Source organism: Bos indicus x Bos taurus, chromosome 26 (assembly GCF_003369695.1).
Source record: "Bos indicus x Bos taurus breed Angus x Brahman F1 hybrid chromosome 26, Bos_hybrid_MaternalHap_v2.0, whole genome shotgun sequence".
NCBI classification, from domain to species: Eukaryota; Metazoa; Chordata; class Mammalia; order Artiodactyla; family Bovidae; genus Bos; species Bos indicus x Bos taurus.
The window spans coordinates 29,089,864-29,102,299 of NC_040101.1; the positions used below are offsets into that span (position 1 = coordinate 29,089,864).

General features: G+C 43.3%; 1 protein-coding gene across 2 annotated transcripts in view; it reads left to right on the forward strand.

The window, feature by feature from the left end:
* Positions 1-12,436, forward strand: part of FBXW4 (F-box and WD repeat domain containing 4) — an 83,334-nt gene that overhangs the window by 51,897 nt on the left and 19,001 nt on the right. The window lies entirely within an intron of this gene.

Genomic DNA, 12,436 nt, shown 5'->3' on the forward strand with positions numbered 1-12,436 from the left:
AACCCAGCTGGGCAGGCACCTCTTCCCAAGGCTGTGACTGGGCCCATGTTCTCTTTCCTCCCAGGAGCCAAATACCAGCACCTGGGAGTCGAGCCACAGAATAGCTTTCCGCCTCGGATAGTCGGCAACTGAGGGCTGAATGGCCAGCAGCCACCCACTGGCCCTGGGCTAGTCAGAGCAGGTCAGAGCAGGGGGTGAGGGATAGACCCGCTAATCTCCTCAGTGTTCTTCCTCGAGTTGCTTGGGTGGGGGTGAGGTGTGGTGACTCGGCAGAAAAGGAATCGGTGACCTGGGCTGGCACATGCTTTCTGGGTATCTGGCTTGGCTGGTATGGCTTATAGTGGAGTCTCCAGGTGGCAAAACCGCTCCCCTCAAATTTCTTCTTCCAAAGGAGAAGCCCAAGTTGGAAAGATAAGGTGATCTGATCTGGGGTGGGGGGCGGGCAGCAGACTTATACATCAAAAGTGTGTAATTTGGTAATTTACAGGTGTGTATGCACACATATATGCAGAGATTACATGTGGCTTAAGTGGGTAGGTACCGTACCCCACATCTTGGTACTTTAAGGGCATTTCTGGTGGCGCTGATGGTGGGCATGGCGTTGAGTCAGGTACTGCCCTGGCCCCAGTGCTTCGCTGTGGCTCCTGATGTGTTTGGCCTTTATTCCAGTGTTCCAAAGAGGTGAAATGAAACATTGAGGGGTTGACTTTTCCCAGAAAACAAATATGCCAAGTTATTTGCCTAGCATGGGGCCTTAGGAAGTAGAATTTGGTGCCTAGAGGCTGTTGACAAAGTCCTAAGCAGGAGCATGGAGGTGAGGTCTATGGAGAGCCAGGGCTGGGTGGAATTTGGGGGTCTTGGGTAGGTGTGAAGTAGCTGGGAGAGGAGCCGGAATGAGAGGCTGCTCACTGTGTCTGGCTCCACCCAGTAACTACCTGTAAGGAGATGGGTCTTTGGAGGAACCCGAAGCTCAAATGCTTGTCATGTTTTGCTTCAAATTTCTTATAGGTATATATAGAGAGAGTGAAGAAGGAAATGGCAACCCACTCCAGTATGTCTGCTTGGAGATATCCCATGGACAGAGGAGCCTGGTGGGCCACAGTCCATGGGGTTACAAAAAGTGGGACATGACTGAACGACTAATATTACTATATAGAGAGAGTTAAATAGATAGATATAGATACACATAAACGTGCACATATGTGTCTATTTATGCAATATTTAGTGATGTTTATAACATTTTTATACAACATATGATATCATTTATTATTTTATGCTCCAGAATGTGGTTGACCATGAATGAGCTTTGGTTTCCTGATATGTAATTTCTGACTAATGACTTCAAATGCCTTTCTAAACCTAGGGCTAGCTTCATTAAAAAGAGAGAGAGAGAGAGAGAGAGAGAGAGGGGAATTCCCTGGTGGCCCTGTGGTTAGGGCTGAGCTTCCACTGCAGGGGACATGGGTTCAATTCCTGGTTAGCGAACTAAGATCCCACATGCTGTGTGGCATGGCCAAAAGAAAAAAAGAGTTTTAGGAGGACTACTTTAGGTATACGTGGGTTTAATTTTACATATGTGAGTTTTCTGCTTGGTTCCTTCTTCATTTTTTGGAATTTGTCACTCAGAGGGATTTAACAGTGGAATATACGAGATTGCTCTTAGGGTCAGATTTATCTTTCCCTTGGTTTTAGGACTACTGGTCCTGGGTCAAGATGGGAAAGGGATTAAAAAAAGTTGTAACAAAGGAATTGCTGGTGGTTTCAAAGTTTTAATTATGGGTGTGTATATTTTTTAACTTTCAAAATTTCAAACATATACAAAGAAAATAGTAAAATTGACTCCTATATTTTCATCACTATTTCAGTCATTTTGTGTGTCTTTATTCAAGTCAGATAAGTGCTGGGAAAGTATTGTTAGATTGCTTATTTCTCAGACGCCTGGCCCCATAGTTGTTGAAAATGGAAGGGTCTGAGAGTGGCCTAGACTCTGTCCTGGCAGAGTGAGCCTTGTGGTTTCCAACAGAATTTTTACTCTCATCAGTTTGTAAAAAGAAATCCCAGAGGCCCAGTCTCTGAAGATAGGGCTTTCTTCCTTAGAAACTATAACCCCCTGCCTCAAGCAGTATCCTTGTTATCTGCTGTCATGTAGACAGTCTCCCCACCCACCTCTGCATGGAGTGTAATTTTTTTCCCTGGCACTCTCTTTGGGCCTAAATGTAGGAAAACACGTCATACCCTTTCTGAAGTTCGAGGCCAGACTATGCTGCTCTGGTCATCTGCTCTCATAGGAGGCCTACCAGCTATTGATTTCATGGACGAGGCGTCTCTTCTTGGCTAGCCCTCAAGGTGTCCAGTGGGTGCCTGGCAAAGCCCTTTGCTTATTTGTCAGTGAGGACATTCAGGTGGATGAGAAGTCCAGTGGCTACTGAATTGAAGTTCTATAGCAGTCAGGATAAATTGTTTGTAAGTGACAGAAACCAAATTCACGTTAACTCGAATAAAACTGTAAATGTTTGGCTCATAAATCCAAGGGCAAAGCTGAGCAATCAAGTAAAGGAAGAGCAGGAGTCCAGCATCAGGAGTCCTGGACCCAGAGCCCGCAGTCTGCCAGGACTTAATGCCTCTAGTGCTCATCTCTGTTTCTGGATCTCAGCTCCTTTCTTTTTCCCAGTTGACCAGCTTATTCCAGAGGCTGCCAAGAGCTCCTGAGTTTGGCAGCTCATGGATTAAGTCATGGAGAAGGACTGGCATCCAGAAATCTCACTGGCCCTGCTTGGGTCAGCTGCCTACCCCTTGACTGGTTAACTGGCCAAGGAGGGAGATTATGTAAGAATATAGGAAGTCTCAGAATCAGCTGTGTGGAAGGAGCGTATAGGGCAGACAGAGCAGTTAGTGTCTGCTGTTTTCATAAAGGGCAAATTACTCCTTGACAGCCCGTCCCAAACGTCTAGGTGATGGCGCTAGTACGTATGTGGATGGTAGCAGCTTAGCACCTTGGCCGCCAGCTCTCACGGTCAGTCAGTCTGGAGGGAACTGTGGCATTATTGGCTTTCACCTCCTCTTTCTCACTTCATTACTGCTCTGCTGATTAGACATTCCTCCCTCTGTAAGCTGTTGATGGTGTCCTTAGAAAAATCTGCCACTTTTCTCACGTGTTCATGGGGGAAAAACCGGACTGCAGACACATGAGGTTGGACAAATGTGCAGTGGCCCAGGACCCTTCCAGTGGGCAGAGAGAGACGGGAGCCGAGTCCTGGGATGGCACAGACCTGACTGGGCCGCCTCCGGAGGAGAACGACTAGCAGGCGGCCAGAATTAGACTCCAGGACTTCAGCGGAACAGGATGGAACACACAGACTCCCGCCTCTCTCTTCTCAGTGCCATTGTCTAGAGGGCAGGAAATCTTGGAGAGGAGCAGAGTTCAAGGTCAAGATTGCTGGTGCTGCCCACTAATCTGGAAATAAGAAAGTCCCTTGGGATTTCACCTTCCTGAGAAGCCCTGTAATGAAAGACTTGCAGAGAAGGACCTCAGTATTCTTACTTTTCTCCTATCTCTAGCTGTGTAATTTTTCCTCCTCCCCCTGTACAGTAAGCCTCAGTCTGTGCCAACCTGAGGACTCTGGGGCCCTTAGTGTCTCTCATCACAGGGAAGGAGTTGACATGAGAGTTATTGCTTAAATCTGCACACCAGGGTTTACTGGTGGACCTCCTCTACAATAGAGACTTTCTTGAGGAATCAGTTTTTCCTCCTGTGTACATAGACATAGTCCTCTCCTTTCTTCTTTTCATGGATCCCATTTCTATAGCCCTGTTGTGTATAGTTCATGATGCATAGCAGGCCCTACTGGTCTGTCCACCTCCATGATAGAAGGAAAATTCCCTTCCCACTCCTTGACCACTCCTCCATCACCAGTAGCCTTCGGGGGTAATGGTGGAAAATGCCACAGCAATCAGGCTAGGTGGAGGAGTACAGAGCTTCATCTCCACTTCTCCTCTCCCTTTTTGATGGAAGAAAAGTGGTCCAATGATGCAGATGGTAGTAGTGAATCCGTAAATCAACTCTCACACACTCGGTCTCCCTTCTTCTCAGCTTACTTGATGTCACTGTGGGCCTCTCTTTGGAAAGTCATTAGGGCCTCTTTCGTTTTAAGCTCTGTCAGAGTTATGAGGCCAGGGGATGAGGAATGCCATGCAGTCAGGCGATAGGTAGTGTGGGTGGGCTCTCTTGCCCTTTGATTCCTCAGAGAGAGCCTCTTTCTAGAAGGTCTTGATTATACTTTGATGCTTGCCACATGAAAATACCCCACATTGGTGCTTATGTGATGTTGAGAATAAAAATAAGAACCAGGCCAATCAGTCTCTAGGGAATGCCATTGCTGGGCTTAAATGTGACCGTGGGTCAAGGACAACACCACAGAGTCCTCTTTGACCTGTCCTCATCTCTCTTCTCTCTCTGTGTTGTAAACACTTAATGTTCCTGCCTACATCTGAAGTAAGTCTGAGTTTCAGGGTCCCTCTGTGGTTTGTTAACATGGGCATGTTTAGGAAGAATCAGATTTTAAAATGAAACTGTTGAGTTGGTATCTGGTTTATCTGTGTAGCTCTCCAGTTGAGCTCTGTTTTCCTCTCTGGTTCTAGGGGTTCTTGTCTTCCTTCCATCTCATCCCCCTACTCAAATGCCAGCTACTTATGTTTATCAGTTAGTTCAGTCGCTCAGTTGTGTCCGACACTTTGCGACCCCATGAATTGCAGCACGCCAGGCCTCCCTGTCCATCACCAACTCCCGGAGTTCACCCAAACTCATGTCCGTCGAGTCGGTGATGCCATCCAGCCATTTCATCCTCTGTCGTCCCCTTCTCCTCCTGCCCCCAATCCCACCCAGCATCAGAGTCTTTTCCAATGAGTCAACTCTTCGCATGAGGTGGCCAAAGTACTGGAGTTTCAGCTTTAGCATCAGTCCTTCCAAAGAACACCCAGGACTGATCTCCTTTAGAATGGACTGGTTGGATCTCCTTGCAGTCCAAGGGACTCTCAAGAGTCTTCTCCAACACCGCAGTTCAAAGGCATCAATTCTTCGGTGCTCAGCTTTCTTCACAGTCCAACTCTCACATCCATACATGACCACAGGAAAAACCATAGCCTTGACTAGACGAACCTTTGTTGGCAAAGTAATGTCTCTGCTTTTGAATATGCTATCTAGGTTGGTCATAACTTTCCTTCCAAGGAGTAAGCGTCTTTTAGTTTCATGGCTGCAGTCACCATCTGCAGTGATTTTGAAGCCCCCAAAAATAAAGTCAGCCATTGTTTCCAGTGTTTCCCTATCTATTTCCCATGAAGTGATGAGGCCAGATTCCATGATCTTAGTTTTCTGAATGTTGAGCTTTAAGCCAACTTTTTCACTCTCCTCTTTCACTTTCATCAAGAGGCTTTTTAGTTCCTCTTCACTTTCTGCCATAAGGGTGGTGTCATCTGCATATCTGAGGTTATTGATATTTCTCCCGGCAATCTTGATTCCATCTTGTGCTTCATCCAGCCCAGTGTTTCTCATGATGTACTCTGCGTAGAAGTTAAATAAGCAGGGTGACAATATACAGCCTTGACATACTCCTTTTCCTGTTTGGAACCAGTCTGTTGTTCCATGTCCAGTTCTAACTGTTGCTTCCTGACCTGCATACAGGTTTCTCAAGAGGCAGGTCAGGTGGTCTGGTATTCCCATCTCTTTCAGAATTTTCCACAGTTTATAGTGATCCACACCGTCAAAGGCTTTGGCATAGTCAATAAAGCAGAAATAGATGTTTTTCTGGACCTCTCTTGCTTTTTCGATGATCCAGTGGATGTTGGCAGTTTGATCTCTGGTTCCTCTGCCTTTTCGAAAAACAGCTTGAACATCTGGAAGTTCACAGTTCACGTATTGCTGAAGCCTGGCTTGGAGAATTTTGAGCATTACTTTACTAGCGTGTGAGATGAGTGCAACTGTGCGGTAGTTTGAGCATTCTTTGGCATTGCCTTTCTTTAGGATTGGAATGAAAACTGACCTTTTCCAGTCCTGTGGCCACTGCTGGGTTTTCCAAATTTGCTGGCACATTGAGTGCAGCACTTTCACAGCATCATCTTTCAGGATTTGAAATAGCTCCACTGGAATTCCATCACCTCCACTAGCTTTGTTCATAATGATGCTTTCTAAGGCCCACTTGACTTCACATTCCGGGATGTCTGGCTCTAGGTGAGTGATCACACCATCATGATTATCTCATTAGGAAACTTGAAAAAGCAGCAGAGCTTGTTTGGCCTTAGTCTCCCCAGGAATCACCAGACCACGTGGGCCACCTAAGCCCAGAAGATGTTAGCAGCCTGGTGACCCTGTCCTGGAGAAGGCAATGGCAACCCACTCCAGTACTCTTGCCTGGAAAATCTCATGGATGGAGGAGCCTGGTAGGCTGCAGTCCATGGGGTCGCTAAGAGTCAGACACGACTTCACTTTCACTTTCACTTTTCACTTTCATGCATTGGAGAAGGAAATGGCAACCCACTCCAGTGTTCTTGCCTGGAGAATCCCAAGGATGGCGGAGCCTGGTGGGCTGCCGTCCATAGGATCGCACAGCGTCGGACACAACTGAAGTGACGCAGCAGCAGCAGACCCAGTCCTTGGGCCTGACCACTACCATGATGACAAATGGACTGCCTAGAGGAAAGAGGAAAAAGTGGATCTGTTTTAAAGCTGGAAATAATTCTGTGCTTAGCTAGCCTTAGCACCATTAGTCATTTGAGTACCTAGTAAGTACGGGGCACTGTGGTGGAGTAAGCCATGGCTTTGACCACTGATAGGCTCCCAGCAGAGTTCAGTAGCTCTCCTGCTTGAAGAAACTGGTTCTTAACCTCTCTACAGAGAAAGTGCTTGTAAAACAGAAGTTTAGGGGGTATATACTATTATATGAGAGCAGAGAGGAAACTGTGGAATTCTCATAGACAACTGTTTCAGGCCTTAATCACTCAGAAGCCCTCCAGGTGAATGGTCCCTGTCAAAGGGCGTCAGCTAGGTTTAGGAAGGAGCCATGGGACTGTGTGGTTTGTGTGGGGTTCAGAATCACATTGAACTCAGGCACCAGCAAGATGCAGTCCTTTCAGGCAACTTCAAAATGAATATTCTTTATTATCATCCTCCTTTTAATCTCTCATTTCCTATGTTATTTTTTAGATAAGTAATATATAAATATGTTCCATTTGTAAAAAGCTTAAAAATATGTAAATTATAAAATTATATAAAAATATATGAGAATATTAAAAAGGTTCTTTTTCTGTGGCCCTTCCCCTCATTCTTCTCCTTTTTGTAGGAAGTCTGTAGATGTCACTCCAGGTCTTTACACAAATACATGGTTTTGCTCAGTTTTAGGCTCACAATATGCATGTATTCTGTAACTTGAATTCTTCCTCTGGGACCCATGTGGCTCAGAGGTCCTTTGATGTCAGAATGCATTCTTTTTACTGCTGCATTGTGATTCAGAAAAATATGGTTGCACTGTCGTTTACTTAGCCATCCTGCTATTGATGAACACTTAGGTTATTTCCAGTGGTTTGCTATTACAAATAGTGCCTCAGGAAGCATCTGTTTACTTGCCTATTTGTGCATATAGTAAGATATTTTTCTAAGGAAGATACTTAGGAATAAAGTTGCTGGATTGAGGGGTAAGTACATTTAAAAGTTTTTGGATGCTGCCTAATTGCCCTCCACTTGGACTGTATCAGATTCAGTTCAGTTCAGTCGCTCAGTCGTGTCCGACTCTTTACATACCCACAAACAGTATATACATATGTATTTCCTCTTATACTTATCAGTACTGGATAATATCAGATTAAAATTTTTTTTTGTTTCTCTGGAGGGTAAAAAATGATATCCAGTTCTGGTAGTGAGTATAGAATAGTGATTAAAAACTGGACTCTGGAGCCCAGCTGGCTGAGATCAAATCACAAGTCTTCCCACCTGCTAGCTATGTGACTTGGTGAGTTACTTAACCTCCCTATTCCTTAATTTCCTCATCTGTGAAAGGGGGATGATAATGGTAGTACATACCTCATAGTGACTTAATTTTTTTGTTCTTATGGAAAATTTCAAAATATGCAAAAGTAGAATAATTAATCAATTCTTGGCCAATTTTGTTTCATCAATATTGCTCACACACTTTGCCCTCCAATATTATTCTGTAGCAAATATCAGGCATATAAGTAAATATTTCAGTGGATAGTCTAAAAGATAGTGATGGTTTTAAAATGTGATTATAATACCATTATCATATCTAGAAAAATATCACCAAAAATGTAGAATGTGGGTTTGTTGGGCTTTTTTGCCACCCTGTCTGGCATGCTGGATCTTTGTTCCTCTAGCCGGGGAAGGAACTCATGCCCCCTGCAGTGGAAGCCTGGAGTCTTAACCACTGGACCCCCAGGGAAGTCCCTGTAGGAATGTTTTGAGGGTTAAATGAATTAATTATATAGTACCTGGTGTGTGGTAAATGCTCTAGGTATTTGCAGCTATTTTTCATTGTTTTCTGATTTGCAAATCTTTGATTACTAGGAGGGTTAACATTACTGCATGTTTTTTTTTGCCAGGTATATTTTTTTTGCTATATATTACTTACTGAAAATTTGTGCTCATTCATCTGTTTTTTCCCTCTATGGTTTATAGAATATCTTTGTATTTTTGGGGTATTAATCTTTTGACTACTACATATATTTGGTAATTCCTTTCAGCCTGTTGTTTACAGTGTCTGCTGTTGGGTAGTTTTTTGTAATTTGGAGATTAGTTCTGTCATCTCTGCCCTATGGCTTCAGAGTTTTGTCTTATGAATGCCTTCACTACTTCGAGATTATAAAACTATTTTCCTATATTTTCTTCTAACACGTTTATGGGTTTTTGTGTAGTTTTTAAAAATGTTTATGTCCTCAATCCATCTGGAATTGATGTCTGCTGTGAGTTAGGGCTCTAATTTATTTTTGCCAAATGCATGTCCTATGGTTTCTCTACCATTTATTGATTAGTTCATCCTTCATCCACTGCCTTTAAATGCCACATTTAGGATCTGCTGATTCCCTACAAATATATGGGTATGATTCTGGATTCTTTATTCTGATTCATTGATCTAGTTGTCTATTCTAGCACTGATATTTAGTCAAGTGATTTGTTTCTCATTGTTCTTGTAAAAATATTTCTTAGCTCTTCTTGTTTTCTCTTCCATATGAATTTTAGAATCAACTGATTAAATAAAAAATCTTGTTTGGATGGGACTGTATTGAATTTATGGGCTAATGATGGGAGAACTGACAGTTGGAGACTTCTCATCCAGGAACATGATGTACCTCTCCACTTACTCAGCAATTCTGTGTCCATTAGTAAAGGATATAGTAGAGTTTTTTTCATATGGGGCTGTCTTAGTTTTTTGTTTCTTTTTGTTTCGCTTTTTTTGGTTAGATTTATTCTTGGCTATTTTACAATTTCTTAATTCTTTTTTGCAAATGGATTTCTAATTTCATTTTGTTTGGTGATTGCTGGTGCATAATAGTTTACATCTGTGGGGATTTGCTGTGTGCCATACCTTGCTCTAAGCATCTTATCCCATATAATTTTCTCAGTAAGTCCTAATATTTCTGTTTTATTGTTAAAGCAACTGGGCTTTGTAGCACAGTTAGTTGCTCATTCAAGATCCCATGCCAGCAGTCCTGAGCCCCCACTCCTTTCTCTCTCTTCTCTCTCTGTCTAATATGTATTTATTTGGCTGTACTGCACCTCAGCTGCGGCTCATGAGATCTTCAGTCTTCATTGTGTGCGAGATCTTTAGTTGCAGCGTGTGAACTCTTAGTTGTGGCATGTGGGATCTAGTTCCCTGACCAGGGACGGAACCCGGCCCCCCGCAGCTGAGTTGTAGAGTCTCAGCCACTGGACCCCCAGGGAGTCCCCACTCTCCCTTCCACTGTCATACACAGTGTGCCATCCACCTCATCCTGCTCTGAAATTGGTTGCAGTACTTTTAGTTGAATCTTTTGGATTTTCTAGGTAGACAGTTTTAGTGTCCACAAATAACGACCATATGTATTTCTTTTTTTTTCATGCCTCTTGTTAGGTACATAGTTTTGTGGATCTATATTCATCATTTCTCAGGAAGTCTGACCCAGTTAGTTTTTCCTTTAGCACTGGAATATAGTGCCATTTCTTCTTGGGGGTGGATGGGAGGCTGTACAGATAGAAAAGAGAGTGTAGGAACGTCTCCAACGTGTCTTGTTAATAAATTCAGTAGATTGAATGTATGTTATTCCATTGTACTGTGAGTCTTTGTTTTTGATGTAGTTAATTTTTTCTGTTAATTCTGCCCTTCCATTGCTCAAGTTTGTAAGTTTCTGTTTCTTGAGTGGAATTGGTGCATTTGGGAAGAGCAGCCTCTATACCTCAAGCCTCCTCTTGTTTAGCCTGGGCCAGGGTCTTATATCCTTGGCCAGGCTGCCCTTTTACCACCGGTTAAAATGGAAAACGAGCATTATGTGTTTCCATAGAGGAATTTCCTCCGTGGGAAAGCAGAAAGCCTGTTCTGTTGCTGTTGTTAGAGTCTTTATTAGGAGGGTGAGCCTGGGGAGCCCCAGCCCCTGGACACTTTGCAGAGCCTGACCTAGGTGGCTTACTTGCACCATCCTATCCGGATGCACATGGGCTGAGAGGGGTCTGAGGGGTGTGTGTGTGAGAGAGAGGAGAGACACACAAGACAGGCAGGCAGATAGACACTGGCTGGGACAGGTGTTCCAGGCCTCTGCCCACAGTGGGAGTCAGGGCCAGTCTTGCTCTCTACTGGCCAGTGCTGAGTTGGGAGAAAGAGGCTAGTGGAGCCCCTCCCTGCTGACCTGCGGCTTTCTGTCCTAACCTTGGGCTACTGATCAGTTCCACAGCTTCAGCCCAAGGTGTGCCAGGGCTGCCACTGCTGACACCTGTTTAAGCAGGCAGCTCATTATCGGGTCCACTTGTCTTTGGCCATGAGTCAGTGGGCAGGAATGTTTGGTTATGTTGTGTTTTCTCTTATAAAATGTAAATAATATACTTTTCCCTTTAAAAAGTAGCACATACTCATTAAAGAAGATTTATAAAATAAAATTTAAAAGAAGAAAGAATTGCTAATTACTCTGTTGCCCATGTGCAGTCACTTGAAGCATTTTAGTGAGTTTCATTCTACTCCTTCCTTTTCTAGTCACAGGCTGTTTTTCTAAAAGTTGAAGTATAACGTTATATTAGTTTCACATATACAACATAATGGTTTGATACTAGAATGCAATGCAAAATGATCTCTATCATAAGTCTAGTTACCATGCATCACCTTACATAGTTACGATTATTTTTTTCTTGATGAGAATTTTTAAGATTTACTCTCTTAGCAACTTTCAGATATGCCACACAGTATTATTAACTGTAGCCATCATGCTGTATATTACATCCTCATACTTTATCTATTTTATAACTGGAAGTTTGTACCTTTTGACTCCCTTGTTCCATTTCTCCTGTCTCCTACCTCCTCCCCTTTGGCAACTACCAGTCTGTTCTTTGTATCTGTGAACTTGGTTTTTCATTTGTTTTGTTTTGATTCATTTTGTTCTTTCTTATATTGCACATATAAGTGAAATCATATAGTATTAGTCTTTCTCTGTCTTACCTGTGTCACTTAGCCTAATGCCTTAAGGCCTGTCTGTATCACAAATGGCAAGTGGGTGTGAGTCGCTCAGTCATGTCTGACTCTTTGGAACCCTATGGACTCTAGCCTCTCAGGCTCCTCTGCCCATGGTATTCTCCAGGCAAGAATACTAGAGTAAGTTGCCATGCCCTCTTCCCAGTCCCAGGGGATCTTCCCAATCCAGGGATCAAACCTGGGTCTCTTGCATTGCAGGCAGATTCTTTACCATCTGAACCACCAGGGAAGCCTCAAATGGTAAGATTCCATACTTTTTTCTGACTGAGTGGTATTCCATTGTATATATGCACACCACATCTTTTTATCCATTCATCCACCAGTGCACACTTAGGTTGTTTCCATATCTTGGCTATTTTAAATAAGGCTCCAGTGAGCATGGGGGTGCATGTATCTTTTCAAATTATTATTATTTTTAAAAAACAAATACTCAGAAGTGGAATTACTTGATCATATGGTAGTTCTTCCTTCAAGCTAGGCTTCAGCAGTACTTGAATTGAGAAATTCCAGATGTACAAGCTGGGTTTAGAAAAGGCAGAGCAACCAGAGATCAAATTGCCAACATTCATTGGATCATAGAGAAAGCAAGGGAATTCCAGAAAAATTTCTACTTCTGTTTCATTGACTACATAAAAGCCTTTCACTGTGTAAATCAAAACAAACTGTGGAAAATTCTTAGAGATGGGAATACCAGACCATCTTGCCTGTCTCCTGAGAAACCT